Source organism: Asparagus officinalis, chromosome 8, assembly GCF_001876935.1.
Source record: "Asparagus officinalis chromosome 8, Aspof.V1, whole genome shotgun sequence".
NCBI lineage: Eukaryota > Viridiplantae > Streptophyta > Magnoliopsida > Asparagales > Asparagaceae > Asparagus > Asparagus officinalis.
In genome coordinates, this window is record NC_033801.1 from 13,072,632 (window position 1) to 13,080,407 (window position 7,776).

The 7,776-nt window shown below is 33.9% G+C and overlaps 1 protein-coding gene across 5 annotated transcripts in view; it reads left to right on the top strand.

The window, feature by feature from the left end:
* LOC109819978 (spliceosome-associated protein 49) overlaps nt 1–4,643 on the top strand; it is an 8,579-nt gene extending 3,936 nt beyond the window's left edge. The window contains exons 5-6 of one of the 5 annotated variants that reach the window (XR_002241681.1): nt 2,465–2,503; nt 4,360–4,643. The gene's annotated coding sequence lies outside the window, so the exon portion shown is untranslated. Of the gene's footprint in view, nt 1–2,432; nt 3,492–4,359 lie in introns of those variants that run through there. The other 4 variants (XR_002241682.1, XM_020386002.1, XM_020386000.1 and 1 more) reach the window with 4 other exon arrangements.

Sequence of the window (7,776 nt, forward strand, 5' to 3'; positions counted from 1 at the left end):
GATGATCTCTTGAATCAAGTTTGAACTGACAGTTGGATAAATAATTTTACTAAACTATTGATAATTAGTTGATCAATTTTAACTCCTAGTTTAAGTTAATGACATGTCCTAACCATGTATGGTCGGTTGCATCTGTTTTCTATTTATGGTGTGATCTTGTATGTGGTGCACTGATGGCTTTGATGTTTTAAGAAGTTTATTGTAGCCAATGAAAAAATGGCGAAAGTCTTCAGTGGTGCCTGTCCATATTTTCCTTATTTTGATATACTTCTCGAGTTTTTAATATTTTATATAATCATTGGAATATTTCTTAAATAGGCCCCAAAATGATTGAGAAGTCTCTCGCCTTCTCATAAGAAGGCAAATGAAGTTAGAAGTGGGGATATTTTGGTCCTTTTGATATTTGAGAGTTGATAAGGGAAGGAATACCAAAATAAAATTCACAGGCATTTTATCTAAAATCATAACTTCTCCTCAACAGTCTGTTAATATTACTATATTGATGTAGGTTGTTTCAGGAACTTGATACTTGTTTGTTGGTTCTCTCCCTCTGTCATATTGTATATTTGTGCTTGCAAATACCAAGATAAAACTTGCAGGCATTTATATCTCGAAAACCTAACTTCTAATTGAAAATGTGTTGATATTATTTTATTGTTGTACAGATATTAGTTTAGGGAATTCGTACTCCCTCTCATACCATAACTGTAACGGATGTGAATACAGTTTTATTTCTTGGTTATCATTCTCATCTTTTTCCTTTTTCTCTCTTGTTTTCTTGATTTGCGTCCATGCTTGTGTGTGCACGCTACTACGCTATTTGATTTGCATGCTAAAAGTCTACTTTTGATTTACTAATTGATAATCAACATTCCCTAATGAATGTTGAGCTGTCAAATGAAAGGGGTTTTCCAGTTCGGTTAGTGTTATGCATTATTAATGGCTTTGAAAATGTTTGCTTGATATTCGAAGTTCATGAACTTTGTACTTTAGTGTGGATGAAAAGGTGTATGAGATAACCAGTTTATGTGGTTTCTGCTTCTTTTTCACTCTTCTTAGTTTTTAAGATTAGAGTGTAAGGCTAAGTAAGGTGGTAGGTGGTGCTCTTTATATCTGTTTAACTGGCAGATGAGTAAATATTAAAAGCTGCTATGACCAAGATGTATTCTTCAAGAACATTGGTGATCATTTCATATGTGAGGCTGTAGAACTATATGATGTATTTTTTTATTGTTCTCCGCTATTATAATTATGACCTTTGATGGTGTTCTTTTGTTCCTTCAACCTGTTAACTGACAAATGTATACAACTCATTGAACTCAATGTTGTTAGAAGCATTTAGGGTATGTGCACATTTGACTTTTGGCGCATTTCTAAACTTGTTGAAGAGATTAAATAGTCATTATCTTTTTTTATGGAGTTGTGAACTTATGGCAAATGCAAATTTAGCTATTTATTATATGGACCATCATCATGATGTACTCTCACCTATGTTACCTAGGTATTTCTATCATGAAGCCGTACCTGTAACGAACACGTACCCGACACTTTTCCGTACCCAAACTTCATGGACACTTCTTGATATATACATAAATTCATGCGGACATGTACTCAATTACATGATATATGGTTTAATTTAAAACACCTGCAATACACTTCTTGGATGTATATCCTACACTTTATATCTATTTCTTGAAACTGGTTAGATATGGGTCAGGTTTGTTTCAGCCCATGCAGTGATACCCAAGTTAACTATGATTTAAGCTGGTCATTTGAGTGTCTAGTTCAAAAACGAGCAGTTTTTAATTTATAATAATCAATAGAATACAAGAAACCTAGAAATGTGATAGGACTATTAATTCGGATAACACTTTTAATTCTAATAACACATGAATATAAAAACAATATTGATCTCATGCAGATTTATTAATTTCAATACATATATGTAGCCGTGTCGCTGTACTCTACATTTTACAAATTTGCCATGTCCTGTACCAACCCGCAACCGTACCAGTACCTATTCACATTTCCATGCAACTTAGGCTCTCACTTAACCCCCAGATTCCCATGTTTGCTTAAGGCTGGTGCCTGGTGGTGTCTCAATAGAAAGTTATATCTCTTTGTCCTTTGGATTCAAAGTTGTAAAAAGAGATGTCACTGATGTGGTATCAATATGTTGGCTTTCAGTTCTTGTTGTTCAATCTCCAATTGTAAAATCTAGCTGAACTTCTTTTAAGCACGGGCCTCTTTAGATTCTTGTGCATTATAAGTGACTATACATTGATAAGAAAGCTTAATGACAATGAAGATGATCATGATACTTTACCCTTTGATTTATAGGTAATGTTTCATGTTCTTTTATATTTTCGTGTTTAATGTTTACTGATTGATTACTGTTTATGTTGCTTATGATTGCGTTTTTATCATCTAAGGTCAAAAGAGTTTATTCTCTTCTTTGTGGCAGCTACAGGAATCTTTGGCACGGGAATACTGTTGTTTCAAGGTGAGATGTTCCTTATGTTATTTGTTATGTTATTATGCTACTTATTTGGAGATCCTTGTTTGCATTAGTAGTAGACAATTATCCTTAAGGTTGATGCTGAGGATATCACCCTGATTCCTGGCATACGAACACCCTGAGTGTTGTCCATGTATGAAAGCTTTAATCATTTGTAGTGTTAGATGCATGGTTTTTCTGAAGGATTGCAGGTTGTGCTTCTTTTTCTTTTTCTTTTTCCTTTTTTATGCATAGAGTTGAGAATGTGTTCTTTTCATGTTCTGACCTTGTTGGCATGGTTCAACCTTTTCGGGATCCTTGTTTACACTAGAAGCAGAAAATTATCCTTGTGATACCGAGGATATTATCCTGATTTCTGGCATACAAACACCCTGAGGATTGTCCATGTATGAAAGCTTTTATCATTTGAAGTGTTAGATGCATGATTTTTCTAAAGGATTGCAGGTTGTGATTGATTATTATTGCTTCCCCCCCATTTTTATGCACAGAGTTGACAATGTATTCTTTTCGTGTTCCGACATTGTTTGCATAAATCAACCTTTTTGGGATCCTTGTTTACACTAGAACCAGAGAATTATCCTTGTGGTGATAGCAAGGATATTGTCCTGATTCCTAGCATACAAACACCCTGAGGATTGTCCTTGTATGAAAGCTTTAATCATTTGAACTGTTTGATACATGATCTTTTAAAGGATTTCAAGGTGTGATTGATATATTTTTTTGTTTTATCATTTCTATGCTTAAAGTTGAGAATATGTTTTATAGTGTTTCAACCTCTTTCACATGGTTCAACCTTTTATTTCTTTTCTAAGAGTTGAGAAAGCTTCCTGAATGGTTTGATGGAGTTAAGGGTCTTGTTATTCAACGTCATGCTAATTCTACTTGGTTCAATATAGTCACAGTTGTAATTCTAAGGATATTTGTATGCGGTTAATGATTTATATTGAGGTCTGGTTGATTTGTGCTCTTTCAATGTCAATTAAGCTGCAAGCTGTTCCTGCAAAAGGGCAGCTAATAGAACTTCAACCACATGTTCCGGCACGTCTTTTTTTTTTAGCATAGAAGTTCTATGGATTGTTGCATGCACATATTTCACTTTTTTGGCGTGTCTTTTACTAGCTTTAAGATTTACTTTCTGATCATTTTGACGTTCAATATTGGATTTATTATTTGATTTATTTTATGGAGGGAGGTGGAGGGAACCTTTTTCCCATTCTGTGGTAAATTTATACTAGTCTGAGGCAAATCTTTTCTTCTCTAAAATTCTAAATGCTTCCAATTAGCACAGAGAGGGGATTGCCCAGGGCATGCCTTGAAGGACCTTTATTACAGTCAATAATCAATAACCATTTGTCATTTAGATATCTTTTCTGATTTCTTGAGGTAAATGCTAATATTTTTCTTCATGTGAAGCAATGAGTTATGCAACTTTTGTTTGTCTCTTCTTTGTTGATGCGTAAATGTCAAAATATCGTAAAATGTTTAATTGAAGATTTTATATTTGAACTATTAAAATTAGTTGTTCATTCATGTTTTATTGAATTCCAACGGATAATTGGGTACTTGGTATGATGCTTCGAAAGTAGTAGTCATAGAGGAAAATGTGGTGTGAGAAAAAAATTGTGTAGAATGTTGAAATATGTTGTTCTAAAAAATAAAGGCATGCATATGAGAGAGTGCTGGTCGTTATTAAATTTTGAATAAGCACTCGCATTTTTAGACATGCAGTTCCTATAGATTGGTATAGATAGCTCGCATCTTGGATATAAGTAAACATCATTAATCTAATGCGTGCATTCTAATTGCTGATATGGATCAAATGGACTATGCACGATTTTCAGCCAAATACTTCCTAGTATGTGATAAACAAGATGACTGGAGTGGATTATCCTTCTGGTTAGTCCATCATAAAGTTTGTTCTGGAGTAAGTTGACATCAGTTTTGATTGCTGTTGGGACTCTACTTACAATTTCTCCTGATGTTGTGGCTCAACTTGATGAAATTTGTTTTGAGGAGTTGTTTGGTTTCCATGATAAATAAATGTTGCAAGTTCTTTTTAATCTCCGAATATTTCAGATTGTATGTAATCAAAATGCTTAATCTGTGCATGGAGATGCTTTGTTTTCATGATAGAGCAATGTTGCAAGTTGTTTTTATTCTCAGAATAGTTCAGGAATCATAGGTGGCTGCATTTTGGCCTTCCCCTTTTGTTTTCATTGAGGGAAAATTTCATGATAACCACATACCCCTAATTTAACATTGTTTTTATCCTTAATTAACCCTAATTTATTGGTATTCAAAATATATAAAAATAATAATGGTATGATGTTTTTTTTTTTCATTTCGTATTTCAATTTTTATTAAAATACGCATCATATTTTATACCATACACAATCTTCTAGATTTGAGAGAAATGGTTGTTTTCACGTATTCTCTGTACCCGGAAATCCCCAAACGTTACTTGTAGTCAAACAATGTTAAACTTGTAAAGACAGAAGCGGTTAGAGGTAATTAAGGAAAAGTGGATAGAAACGTGAATATTTTTGTCGTTCTTCATTAATAAGAAATTATTATACGCTAAGGTCAAACTAATTTTCCCTCTTCCTTCGACATTGCTCTTCTTCCATCTTCTTCTTCCTCTCATATATAGAGCATCTCACAAGCAAAACATTAACTTTTTGCCTATTTTACCATCAGATATTCGTGATTAAAATTTGCATTTCAAGCATTATCTCAGGTATTCTAATCTTTTCATTTCATTTGAGTGATTTTGTTTTATGTTAATTTTATATGTTTTATAAGACGTATCGGTTTTGACTGCTCGACCTTTAATCTACTTTCTATTTCCTAAGTTTTGTAAATGAACTACCATTAGTAAAATTTGTTTGCTTTTCTCTCAGATTAATTTTTGAATAATAGAAACTAAAACACTTTAATTAGAATTTGAATGTTATTAAAAAGTCTGTAGGCACGTATTTTTTTTAATATAAATTTTAGTCTCTCTTGAAACTTTTTAGGAATAATTTAGTTCTGATTCAATATTATATATTAAAATGGAAGGTCTATTATGTTAAAATTAGTCCACACTATCTAAGTATCTAAAGTTAAAATATTAAGTATGTTTGAAATTTTATGTTATGAAAAAAAATGGAGAGTGTAAGGTAAGCACTTGTTTCGGTTTACAATTTCATAGATACAAGTTTAAAGATGTTAATGTGTATCATACCGTATTATGAATTTTTTTTTCAAATGCCAATGACATGGCTCATTGCAAACCAATTATTTTGCTGAGAATTCTCTCTCATCATTATTCATTTGGTTTAAGTTGAACCACGATGTCATCGTCATAAGAGAGAATTCTCTCACATGACAATAATATCTATTACTCCCAAGTCTAAATTCAAAAAGATATTATGTATTATGATCTAAAAACCTCGTTTAATGCATCGGTGTGTTTTGAAATATTCCTACTATAAAGTTGAGTAACTAATAACCTCAGTTAGCTCATTTCTCGACTATGTGATGAATTAATGGAAAGCCGCGACCTTGTTTAGATGTTAGCTTCAAGGTACTCCAAAATTATTTAGGTCAATTTTAGAAGTATGAATATTTATGATGGTCATAATTTTAGAATGGTGAAATTGTATTTTGAAAAGTTTGTTAAGGATTGGCAAAAATAATTACTTTGAGGGGGAAAAAAAAAGGTTGAAAGTAACTTTAAACGCCAAGAAATAAATTCAAAATATCCCTTGCTTTTTGCCTTGCAAGTTAAAGACCCTAAAATAATAAATAAATAACAAATAACAAATAATAATGAGCACTCATAGATTTGGACTTGTTTTCCCCATCAAAGCAGAAAAAAATTTGTATCTTGGCAACTATTATTACTATAAGTAATTAGGACTCAAAAAATTATCATGACGAATAGATTTTTAAACAAAACTAACGTAAACTTCAAATCTTATGAAATATATTATCAGAAAAAATATCGAGGAATGATACATATTGATATCATGCGAATGTCAAGGTGACAATTTTGCAGTAATAAAAGAAGGGAAAAATGTGTCCAGGCCCCAAAAGTGGGAACTTCGTGTGACTAGCCCCCCTGTACTTTGCCCCAGCAAAACAGAATTGACCTACTGAATGCTATCCCAGGTATCTGAGTAACGGTCTAGGGATACCTTCCCTGCTATGGACTCCATATCATAGAGCATTGGTACAAAATTTGTAGCAGAGCAAAATCCTCGATATCCCGCTTTTTGGTAGAGTATCCACAAGCCGTTCACGTAGCCCTTCAAGATGTTTACGTTGGCTGGTTTCTGATTTTTTTAACATTCTAACCCTCTTCAGAAATGAAAAGCTTAGCGAAGTATTCCAGCCAATCGTGCTTCTGGCTTCTTGAGTCCCTATTGTTCCTTATGTCTCCCCATAAATTGGAAATAAGTATGGTTTGTGGACACCTCTTGCAAATCAAAACATTTTTCATACCCCACTTTTTGAATCAGGTATACAAAAGGTGTTATTTATCTCTATCGAAAAAGCTCAGCAGCAGCTCAAGGTGGGCTGGCGATCAGCCGCAGGATGCCCCAAACAAAATGTAGTGTTGAAATATAGAACCGGCAGTATGGCATCCCTATCGCACTGACGGATCTTCGGGGCAAGGGCTTCAAAATGCCCAATAAGCGCCCGATATTGGCCGTTAACTTAGTGTTCTGCTGAGACCTGTTAGAGCAATTTTTTTCCTGCAAAAAATTTTCGAATTGTACGTTCAATAAGACATATGAAAAATATTAGACCTAGCACTAACGGGAACAAAATAGAGCTAACACGGGCGGGACGTAATATTATAGAACTAAACATTGGACTCATATTAGAAGCTAACATTGGACTTAAACTAGATCTAACGTTGGTATAAAATTTAGAACTAACATTGGACAAAGCCTAGAACTAACAATATTGGGTTAATACTGGCATTGTCTCTTCGCAGTATAAACATAAGCCTAGAACTAACAATATTAGGTTAATCTGCATTGTCTCTGTTCGCAGTATAACATAACACTTACTGTTTTTTGAGGGGGGTTCGTTGGTACGACCAGCCATTGTCGTCCTCGCGTCTTTTCTGGTCTCGCCATTGTAATGCCTCCTTTTGCATTTCGATTAAGGGTTTTCGTAGCTTCCGTATCTTCCTTCCGTGCTGTCCACTCGCAGATGAGAGCGCCTTTTTCCTTCCAACTCGGCTCGGTGGCCCGACCTCGCGT